General features: G+C 45.8%; 1 protein-coding gene across 1 annotated transcript in view; it reads right to left on the bottom strand.

Moving 5' to 3' along the window:
* Positions 1-12189, bottom strand: part of KMT2B (lysine methyltransferase 2B) — a gene marked incomplete in the record, with an annotated part of 4527268 nt that overhangs the window by 1793908 nt on the left and 2721171 nt on the right.

The following is a 12189-nucleotide window of genomic DNA, read 5'->3' as shown; positions in this document are numbered from 1 at the left end:
AGGTTCAAATCCCAAGGTGCAAAGGGTTCTTTATAAGGAGGTTTGAAAATTAGGATTCCTTTCAAAAAGTATTTACAAAGTTTATGCAACGTAAGTGATGAGCCATTGAAACCAATATGGAAGTTTGATATCGCAGCAAGATGCACCCAAACAGTAGAAGATGATGAGCCTGTCACAGAGAGTAAGGCAAAGTCATCTACCTTTGTCTACGGATGCTGCATACAGGGCAAGATTACGGCCAAGTGACCACTTAGCAAACTTTAGCCATTTGTTATGGTACAATTTTCTAGTTGAAGATTTGTGGTAGGCCAGAATGATGCACTGGACCAGGGAAGTGAGGGAGGGATGCCTGGCAATCATGAGAAATGGAGAAACCATGCAGTGAGCTTGAGATGTTGAAGATTCGGATGAGCCAGTCCTTCCGGGTGGGAAAGGTCTGGAACCAGGTCCAGTATCCAGGGTTTCCGAAGCAGATCAGACCATACAAAGGGGAACCAGACCTGTTGAGGCAAGAATGGTGCAATGAGGATTATTCTGTTCTTCGACCTGTTGGTGTTCTTTAGAAACTGACATATTAGTGGAATCGGGGGGAAAAGTGTACAGTAGATCGGAGGGCCAATCGTGAAGGAGAGCATCTCTGGGCGACTCCCCTTGGGGGGGTAAGGGCAAGTAACTGCTGCACTTGTTCAGAGGGGATGCAAACAAGTCACAGCAAGGTTGGCTCCACCACTGGATTGAGAGACCACTCGTGAGGCATGAGGAAAGGTCTTCTCAATTTGTCTGCAATCATGTTGGAGCTCCCCAGAACTTGCACTGCCATTAGAAAGCAGTTGGAGGAAATGGCCCATTGCCAAACTGAGAGCTTCTCAGCAAAGCGGGTAAGATCTAGTCCCCCCCCCCCCCGTTTGCTGATATACCAAACTACCGACATGTTGTCTGTCTGAACTGCAATCGTTTTCAAGGAGAGGGTATCTTGAAATGCCTGCAGTGCTAAGAGGACCACCCTCATCTCCAGAACATTCATATGCAAGTTGGCCTCAAGGTGGGACCAAGTGCCTTGGACCGTCTTTCTCAGATAATGCCCCCCCCCCTGCCCTATCTGGGACGAATCCATGACCATGATGGCTTGGGGGTGAGGAGGGACAAAGGGACGACCCAGCAATTTGTCGTTGAGCCACCAACTTAGATCTTCCTTGGATCGATTGGTGATCAGTATCTGATGGGACACTGGTTGCTTCAATAAGGACCATAGGGAGTTTTTCAAAAGCCATTGAAGAATTCTCATTCTGCCTTGCCCTTAACCCAAACATAGTGAAAATTTTTAAATGGGAGGAGAATAAATCTAAGATGACTTCTCTGCTTAACCTAGCAGATGCATATTGCCATCAAGCAGGAATGGAAATCGAACCAGAATGAATATGCCAAAAAACGAAAGAATACAAGGTGAAAGACCCGACGAAAAAGCAAGAAATGTGTAAAATGCGTAAATATAGTTGCAAGTAAAGAAAACTTCTCGAAGAACCTCATGTTGATCAGGAATGAATGCAGGAATGGTTAAGGAAAGGTGAATTCAAACCAACAGATGAAAGGTTAATACTGGCAGCCAAAAATAGTGGGCTGCATACACACTGGTTTACAGAGTCCATTCAACATGTGGGAGAAACAGACAAATGTTGGTTTTGTAAAACAGAACTGGAAACTGTCGCACACCTCATTGCTGGTTGTGACGGCAGGAGGACTGTTTACTGAAAGGCATAATAATGTAGCAAGAATCTTGCACTGGGGATTGTGCACACATTATGGTACTGAAGTGGCTGAAAAACACTGGAAACATAAGCCACAAAGCATCATAGAAAATGATGAAGTTCCCATCACATGGGATCATCCATTACCAACAGTTCAAAAGATGGTTGCTAGAAAACTGGATATAGTGGTCCAAGAAAAGATGACAAAAACAGCATTGATCACTGAAATTGCCACACCCAGTGACTACAGTGTCCTGCGTACAGACAGACACAAAGTTGTAAAATATCAAGATTTGCAAGCAGAAATGAGAGCAATGTGGAAAAAAGATACCCAGATAGTTCCAATAGTAGTACGAGCAATGGGTCTTACTAAAAGAGTCTACAATCATATTTAGACATGCTACAAATACATGCAACTCCATACAAATTGCAGGAGTTGTCATTACTGGGCATGTTTCGGGCACTGCAAAGAGCACTTTTGGTTGACAAAGAATGAAACTATACTAATTTCATGAACTGCAATCTTACTTTGACTTAGGAATGGGGTCCATTCCTGTCATGGTATTAGAAACCCAAAAGATTTGGATAACTTTTAACGAGAAATTATTGGGAGGCCAAAAACCATTAAAGAATTCTCATGTGGTACCTGGCCAGGGGAACTAGGGTAACAGAGGCGGATACTGACTCTAGAGCCTGTAGGATGAGTCTTGCTGTTACTTTCTTGCTGCAAATGATCTGACTGACTTGAGATCTCATCCTTTGTAGTCTAAGGGAAGTGACACAAAGCTGGTGACTGTCTAGCATAGCTGCAATAAAATCCAGCTGCTGAGATGGTTGCAGATGAGATTTTTCGTAATTTATAGTCATTCCTAAGGTGGAACAAAGAAGAGTTGTAATCTCATGCGTTTACTAGTTAATGCCTGGTGGAAGTGGTAAAGAGCCAGTCATCTAGATATGGAAACACTTGGAATCCTAGCAGACTGAGATGCGCTGTCACCACTGCCATACATCTGAACACCCTGGGGGATGTAGTAAGACCAAATGGAAGTGCTCTGAACTGATAATGACTGGTTCCCAGCCAGAAGCACAGGAGTCTTCTGGAGTGGTTGTCCATTTTTATGTGGTAATACACATCCTGAAAATCTACTGAGCACATCCAATCTTCTTTTTCCAAGAATGGAAGTATCAACTGAACCGAGACCATCAGGAATTTGGTTTGTTGAACTGATTTGTCAACTGACTTGAGAAACAAGATTAGTTTCCATTCCCCTGTTTTCTTTGGCACTAAAAAGAATCGAGAGTAAATTCTGGATCCTCTCTGGTCTGGTGGGACTATCTGAATGAAAATTTTGTCGAGCAGTTTTTGGATTTCTAAAACTGCTGCCTCTCTGTGACTGGGTGGAATGTCTGGGATTCTTCTTGGATTCTTTTGTTCATCTACCAGAGGAATTTTATAACCTCTGGCAATGACCCACTGCACCCATTTGTCTCTCGTTATTCTTAGCCAGGCAGATTGTTGCAGGGATAACTGTCCCCTGACTGCCTCAAAAGGAAGGCAATCTGGCCTCCCTTCAGGAGCACTGATAGGAATTAGCAGGAAAGGAGTCCCTGGAACCCTGATTCTGCGAGCCACTTCTGCCTCTTGGATGGTGTCTTCCATTATTACTTCCCCCCTCTGCCCTGGGGGGGGGGGTGTCATTGCCATGCCAGTCCTAGAAAGGTCCTTGGGTCTTTTCGAACCATAGCCTACCACTTCTCTGGTTCCTGGAATAGGGCCGTTGAGGAGTGGAGAAGCATACTCCCACGGCAGAAAGGTTCTGGCTAGTCTCTCTAACTTTGGGGCCAAATAGGGATGATCCATCAAAAGTACAGTTTTGTACCTACCATAAATGTAGATGTTTGAGTACTAATACAGCTGCAGTCATAACAGATGGGATTTCCTGCCGTCAGGCGGGTCCTCGGTCGGCCGAATTCCAAAGTCTAGGTCTGGTGTCGGTTGTCATCACTTCTTCCCTGACGTCAGTGCGACAGGGGTATAAAAGAACCAGCCGACGCCATTTTCTTCAGTTTTTCTTGCCCCAGATGTCAGGTGCCCCCAGAAGGAAGGCAATACATAAATTTATGTAATACTGCAATGCAATATAATCAAAAAACAGTAGTTGCAAGCAAATAAACCATAAATGAATACCCCAATCAGGTTGTATGAGGAGGTGTTAGCCAAAAGGCCTGTCCCAAGAGGGGAAGGAGGGAGGGAAACCTGGACTGCAGCTGTATTAGCACTCTAACATCTACATTTATGGTAGGTACAAAACTGTACTAATGTTCATCGTGCATACAGCTGCAGTCATAACAGATGGGTAGAATCCCAAAGCTAAATAAGGGGTGGTAGGCACTAGATGGAACTAGGAGGAGCCAGGATGCCCTGCAAGACTGCAGTGGCAAAGCCAGCTCTAGTTTTGGAGTATAATGGTAGGTGATGGTGCTTGGAGAAGGTATGCACAGAACTCCAAGTGGCTGCTTCCAAAATATCTTTGGTAGGAACCCCTCTGAGGAAAGCTGCAGAGGTAGCTGTGGCCCTTGTGGAGTGAGATCTGATGCCTGCAGGTACAGTTTTACCATGAAAGGAGTAACAAAAGCATGCAGTGGGCTATCCATTTTGAGATGGACTGTTTGGAAATTGGCTTCCCTTGAGCTCCTGTAGCATAGGACACAAAGAGTTGTTCTGATTTTCTGAAAGGCTTTGTTCTGTCCAAATAATAACGCAGCTGTCTGTGGATGTCCAAGGAATGTAGTAGTTTCTCCCCTTTGTTTTGAGGATTAGGGTAAAAGGTAGGTAAGTGGATAGCCTGATTCAAAGCTACCCTGGATACCACCTTTGGCATAAAGGGCGGATTGGTTCGTAAGGAAACTGTGTCCTGATGGAAAATGATGAAAGGCTGCACAGCCATGAGGGCTTGTAGTTCCGATACCCTGCGAGCTGAGGTGATTGCCAGAAGGAAGGCTGTTTTCCAGGACAAATATTGCAATTCTGTTATGGCAGCTGGCTCAAAAGGAGGCAAGGTCAGTTTTTCTAGAATGAAATTGAGGTCCCAAGTAGGTACTGGTTGTTTCCTTGGGGGTTTTATATTCTTAGCCCCTCTGAGGAACTGTCTTAAGAGGGGATGAGAGAATAAAGGAGGATCAGTGTTGTATTCTGCAGAAATGGCTGAGGCATGGATCTTGATTGAGGAGAATGAAAGTCCACTGCTTAGCATCTCAGCTAGATACTGTAGTATTTGAGGTAAATTCAGTATTCCAGGATTCTGGCCCTTTTTCTCATTCCAGGCGCAAAACCGTTCCCATTTTGGGGAGTAAGCTTTTCTAGTAGAAGGCCTTCTGGCCTCCAAAATGACATCCTGCACCTCCTTGGAGAGTAGGGTCTGTTGTGAAGTTAAGGAATCTTCCATGCGGCCAGACTGAGTGTTTTCAGCTGACTGTGAAGAGTTTTGAAGCTGTGCTGAGTCAGAAGAAGAGGCATTAGAGGTAGGGTCCATAGTGGGGAAAGCGTCAGGCTCCTCAGGAGTGGGTACCAGTGTTGTCTTGGCCAGACTGGAGCAATGAGAATCATCTTTGGTCTGTCTGCTCTGGTTTTTAATAGAACTTTGGGCAGCAGAGGAAGAGGTGGAAAGGCATAAACTGTCATTGTTGTCCAACTGAAAGAGAGTGTGTCCACTCTCCAGGCCTGTGGATGAAAAGTCCTTGAGCAGAATTTTGCCAATTGGTGATTTTTGTGGGAGGCAAAGAGATCTATGTCTGGCCTTCCCCATGCTTGAATTATTTCTGTAAAAACTTGAGGATGCAACTTCCATTCGTGTGGATCTGTCATATTTCTGCTTAGGTTGTCTGCCAGTGTGTTTTCCTTGCCTGGCAAGTACTGTGCTTGAAGTTCGTTTGTAATTCCAGAGCCATGTTCCAAAGAGACATGGCCAGCCTGCATAGGGGGTATGAATGGGTTCCTCCCGGTTTGTTTATGTACCACATTACTGTGGTGTTGTCTGTCCTTATCAACAGTTGACCTGGATGCAGAAGGTCTTTGAAAGCTATAACAGCATTTATTACTGCTAGCATTTCCTTTTGATTGATGTGTAGATGCTTTTCTTTTTGGGACCATTTGCCCTGAATGCACCGATCTGTTATGTGCGCCCCCCCAGGCGTAGTCCGAGGCGTCTGTTGTGATTACTTGATTTGCTTGAGGCGTGCAGAATGGGAGACCTGTGTTTCTTTGGCATGCTTGAGCCCACCACAGAAATTCCTTTTGAAGACATGGAATCAGTGGTATTATTGTTTCCAAACTGTGGCTGTGTTGAGCCCATAGGTTATGCAGCTTTGCACATGGGATTAGAAGGATGCAAGATGCCATGAATCCCAGAGCCTGCAGGATTTTCCTTGCAATCAGCCTGGTGAAATTTGCTAGTTTTCTGAAGTATTGAGTTAGTTGCCCCTGTTTCTCTGGCATGAGGTAGGCCATCTGGGTGTTTGTGTCCAAGTTGGCACCCAGGAAAATTGTTGTTTGAGAGGGTATTCGCCTTGATTTCTTTTTGTTGACTGTGTATCCCAGAGAATTCAACAACATTATTACAAAAGCCAGATGTTTCAGAAGTATGTGCTTGCTGTCCACTTGGATCAGGCAGTCGTCCAAATATGGGTATATTTGTATCCCTTGAAGTCTGCAGTAGGCAATTACTGATGCCAGGCATTTCGTGAATACTCTGGGCGCAGCAGATAAGCCAAAGGGCAATGCAGAGAATTGATAATGGGTTGAACCTGCAAGAAATCTGAGGTATCTTCTGCAATCTTGTCTGATTGGGACATGCAGGTATGCCTCCTTGAGGTCCAATGTTACCAGCCAAGACTCCTTGCCCAGCATGGGAAGAAGCTGCTGTAATGTGAGCATCTTGAATTTTGGCAAGAGTAAAAATGTGTTTAGGATGGACAGGTCCAAAATAGGTCTCCAATTTTTTCCCTTCCTTGGTACCAGGAATAGTCTGGAGTAAAAACCTTGACCTTGTTCTTGTGTAGTTACCTCTTGAATAGCTTTCATGTCCATGAGATCTGAAATTTGTTTTTGTGCCTCTGTTCTTTGTGTGGCAGGTTTGGCATGCCTCTCATTTTTGGAAGGGTGTGAAAACGGAAACTGCAGCCTCTGTTTATAATGTCCAGGATCCATTTGTCTTTTGTGACAATATGCCAATTTTTCGAAAATAATGCCAGTTTTCCACCTAAAGGTGCTGCCATTTGAGCCTTGCTTGGCATGCAAAGGGGAAAGTCATTGGGTCTGCTTTCTGAATGGCTGTGAACTATCCTCACCACCTCTTTGTGTAGGAGCTTGCCACTGTCTGCCTCTAAACGATCCTTGAGATTGCCCTCTGCCCCTCGGGCGCCTGTATCTACCTCTTTGGGGTCTGTCCGTGGCTGGAAAGGACAATTTTTGGAAGGCCAATTTCTACTTAAACGTGGAGGTTGTACCTGTAGGAAATCTTTCACTGTTTGCATTGATTTAGCCTTTTCCTCCATTTTCTTTAATACCTCCTCAGCTTTAACACCAAATAATACATCTTTTTCAAGTGGGGCATCTAGTAATTTAGCTTTGACATGATCTGGTAAGGTTTGCTCCTTGAGCCAGGCATGTCTACGTATGACTGATCCTGCAACAGCAGCTCTACATGAGGCCTCTAAAGCATCAAAACCACATTGCAAGGTATGTTTACCCACTTGTTCTGCACTATGCATCAAATCCTGCAACTCCTTCAAGTTTGGTTGTTCAGGTTGTGACATTTTGCTTCTCAATTGTGATAACAGAAACTGTTGGTACTTTAACATATGGAACTGGCAGTTTAATGCCCTCATGGTTAAGGTGGCCGAGGTGTATACCTTTCCCCCCACCTTTCTAAAACTCTGGAATCCCTCTCTGAAGGTAATGGATTTTTAGCAGTGGAGACCTTAATTCCCTTGGGGCCCTGTGAGATAGTTGGGTCAGCCGCATGGCTTTTGTATAGGAATTGGTGTGAGTCAGGAACCCGGTAATAACTGTCAGGCTTGACTGGGGCTGGAGGTAGAGAGTCTGGGTTAAGGCAGGCCTCCGAATACACATCATCTAGAATGTCTAAAACAGGAAGTATAGCCAGAGGCCTGTGCTGAGGGAGCAAGAGAAAATCCCTAAGCCTTTTCTTGGAGTCTGAGCACTCTTGGCCTTCCCAGTGGAAGTGTTCCCTCAAGGTATGCAAGGTTTCCCCAAAAGAGTAATCCTCAGGGGGGGGGAGACAGAGGGAATGGACTCCTCTGCATCAGAATCTTCAAAAGGGGAGTATGAATGTTCCTGGTCATCAGAATGCTCTGAAATAATGGAGGCCTGGTCCGAGGAGGGGATTCTTCCTCCACTATGGGCCTTTTGTCCGGGGGGGGGGGGTTGAGAACCCCTGATAAGAGTAATCAAATCCTCAGCCACTTTGAGCATCTGCTTTTTAAGCATGGGGCCTTGAGAAGGGCTCTGTGGAGCTTGTCTCTTAGTATGCATGGCTGCTTTAGACTTAGTGAAAGCCTTAATGGAAAAAGAAGAGGAAGGCCTGAAGACACCTTGAGAGGTGGCAGACCTGTCTAAACTCTGAGTTTCACCTCCAAGAGTGGCTTCGGTATCGGTAGTCGGGGTGTGGGCCGAAGAGCCTGCGACCTCAGGTACAGTAGACACTGCCAATGAAGTGTCATCGGTAGTCAGGGGCCGCGTAGGTGCCTCACTGAGAACCGGACCACCTGTAGTCTGCTTTGGCGTGGTGTCGGTAGAAGTCGCGGACCTCGTATGACGGTCCTTATCTTTGCGTCTTTTAATCAAAACTGGAGTCGGGGTATCCGATGACATAATGTAATTACATTTTTTGCCAAAATAGTGTTGGGTGAACTCCGCCCGACGCTTAATGGTGTGTCTGCTGAATGTAGCACAAAAACGACAGGCCGAGACGTCGTGGTCTGGGCCTAAGCCAGGAATGCAGAGGGAATGAAAATCCTTGTGCAGTATTTGCTTCCCACATGAAATACAATTATTAACTTTGCCTGACATCGGTCTGAGGCAAGAAAAGTTTCCCCAAAGGGGTACTTAGCTTTCAAGAAGACTTCGGTTTCAAAATATTCGTAATCTCAGGAGCTGGCTGACCGGCACTTGCGAACTGCTTCTGCTTCGGGCACCGTGCGGCAAGAAAGACGGAAGAAAATGGCGTCGGCTGGTTCTTTTATACCCCTGTCACACTGACGTCAGGGAAGAAGCGACGAAAACCGACGCCGGACCTAGACTTTGGAATTCGGCTGACTGAGGACCCGCCTGACGGCAGGAAAACCCATCTGTTATGACTGCAGCTGTATGCACGATGAACATCGGTGAATTGACAAAAGATGACAAATAGCTCCGTGAACTAACATAAGCGCATCCAGACGTGTCTCCTGACGGCTGCGCCAGAACCCACTGTACTACTCATCCCTTTGACAGCATGAGCAATTAGCCTCACGGACGAAATGGAAATAGATTCAAGGGTGGCAAGCTGAGAAGCAACTTTGTCTCAATCCTCCCTAAGCTACTGCTCCTGAAAGAGAATCTCAAAGCTCTTTAATTAGACCTGTTTGCAGCCTGGTAAACTGTGCCATATAGTTCAAGGACCTGAGAGCGAAGGTCGATGAAGCATATAAGAGCTTCCCAAATCTATCAATAGTCCTAGACTCCTTCTTAGAAGGATGGACAGTAGGACTTTCATCAGCAAGTTCCTTCTTGGTGGCTGCCGCTACCACTATGGCATCTACAGGAATACATATGGCCCAGTGTTGCTCCTCTTTTGGGGAAGAGAGGATACAGTCAAGTCTCTTAGGGATCGGCTTGACAGTGTCAGGCATCTTCCAGACTTCCTGAGCAATCAGCTTAATAAGATCGCCAGCAGGCAGAGAGATCAAAGGAGGTACAGGGCTGGGCACGAAAAGCCTTTAGATATACCGATTCCTCTGAGGAAGGTTGGAGCGTAGTCCAGCCACCCCTCTGTACCAGGATTTCTAGAATGTCCCCAAAGGAAACATCTTCAGGGGGGTGATTTAGGGGAACCTTCCCCTTCATTGAAATCGGTATCTTCAGTGAAGTATTCTTCAGGGGAGTCCAAGTGCTTCCTCTTGCACTTTTCCTTCGAAGGTACCCCTTCGGTGGGATGCTCCAGAGAGGTATCCGAATAGGACAAAACTAATGTGGCTTGATCATGAGACTTTTGTGCCCTCTATCTCAGGGAACAGACTGTCACAAGCTCTGGTCGAGGGGATGGACAAGATGTTTGGCCCGACAGGGATGGTATAGACTGTTTGTCCACCATGGACAAGGTCCTCTCCATGACTTGGAAGGCAGGCCTCCCTGTACAGGGATGGGAGCCTGGAACCGAAAGACTCCTTTGAAACTGTGGTCCCACCCCACACCAAGGAGACTGCCTACGTAGCTGAAGCCAGGGTTGAACTTGCATATGCCAAGCACAGAGGGGCATGGAGGGCTCGAAAGTATAAAAGTCAAACCCTGCCCCTAGGAACCCACAATGAAGCCTCAACCTGTGGTGGTCTCCGGTTCCAACAAACTGGATGAGCTCAGGGTTGCTATTGGTGCCAGAGAAGGAGCTCTGACTGGCACAGAAACAGTCGAACCTCAGATGGTCGGTACCAGGCGCTCCGAAATCTCAGCTAGAGTCGGAAGAATAGGTGTAGGTGTGGAAGAAGGTAAGGCTCCAGCACTAACAATGCTAGGAAGCATGGAAGGGGGCAATCCCCTCACTGAAAGGAGCTGATACACCAGTCTCATAATATCGGATTCAGTTAAACTCTTGGTGGATCACACCGAAGATACTCATGGAGATCTGGGTGGATGTCTCTCCAAGAAAGGACTGGGGGGGGGGGGGTTCACAAAGGAGCTCACTGAATGTGAGTACCTAGTTTTGGCAATTTTTGAACAAAAACTCCTTTGGTGATTCTGTTATTGACATCACTGCCGAAGTGTTCGATGCAAGAACAGGCAACAAAGACATCGGCGCCAAAGTACCTGGTTCTGAAACGGGCACTGAATGTACCGAGGATTGAGTTGGTTGAGCCATCGGTTCCGAGGAGACTCTCGGAACCATGGGGGTCTTAAGCAAATTTAGTAGGCGGTTCTGATGAGCGTACTGAAACAGACTGGCTTATTTTCTATGAGTTAGATGACAATGATGTAAAAGCAGCAGGTTAATTTGCCGCGGTTTTGGAAACAGATAAGGCTTCAAAGTCTGATTTGAGAAGACCTTTCAGAATAAGTTTATTTCTTCTGTCAATTAAAGTTCTATGGCTAAAACTGTGGCATACTGCACAGTCTGCCTGTAAATGAACTGTAAAATATGTCCATCAGAATTATGAAACTTTGTCGCATTTCTGGCACCTTTTAAAACCTGAAGTCCCTTTAGCAGGTTTGTCAGCCATGACTAGAAAAATGAAACAGTCACTCACACGCCAAGATCTGAGAACTAGAGGGAAAAAAAAAGCAATAATTTAAGTTAGAAAGGGAGCACCAACAATGGTACTTAAGGAATACTGTAAGGTAAGGAGAAGTAAAAACAATGGTACACGAAAGATTACCAAAAACGGTATATAAATGAAAGCGATCACACACAAATAACGGTCAACAAGAAGAGTGGACAGAAGAAAGAATAAAGATAGAGAACTTATTAATAGAGAGCGCTAAACTTAGAGGTTTTTAAAGTGGTTGTTGCTCAAGAGCTGAAGGAGAGAATGCATCTGGCACTAAGTGGCGGCAAATGAGATCTGGGGTAACCTTGTCAGGAGCATTATGGGTATAGCTTAGCTTGAGAGTTTTTGGAAGGCATGAGCTGGAATAAAGTACAGTTTTGTATCTACCATAAATGTAGATGTCCGAGAGGTATGCATCTGCAGTCCTTACAAATGGGTTGCCCTGGCCTCAGGCAGCCCTTCGGTCGGCCGGATTCCAAAGTCTGGGTCTGGCCTCGGCTGATGTCGCACTTCACCCGACGTCATAGCTGCAGTTCAGCGGGTATAAAGGCATCAGCCGACGCCATTTTCCTCAGTGTTTCTTGCCCCAGATGCCAGGTGCCCTCTAGGAAGGCTAAATTTGGATAAATGCAAATGTTTCCAAACAATAGAGAGCAAATAGAAATAAACATGTATATACATATATACAAACAAATACACCATAATAGATTCCCCCAGCTAGCTACAAGATGGGCAAATACCCTAGGAGTACCACAGAAGGGAAGGAGGGTGGGTAATCCTGACTGCAGATGCATACCTCTCGGACATCTACATTTATGGTAGGTACAAAACTGTACTATGTCCTTCAAGGATGCATCTGCAGTCCTACAAATGGGTAGAATACCATAGCCAAACTGGGGAGGAG

Source organism: Protopterus annectens, chromosome 8.part0 (assembly GCF_019279795.1).
Source record: "Protopterus annectens isolate FY-2018-M chromosome 8.part0, PAN1.0, whole genome shotgun sequence".
In the NCBI taxonomy this organism is placed as follows: Eukaryota; Metazoa; Chordata; order Ceratodontiformes; family Protopteridae; genus Protopterus; species Protopterus annectens.
Note: the sequence above shows the minus strand (reverse complement) of the source record. Positions and strands in the feature narration are given on the sequence as shown.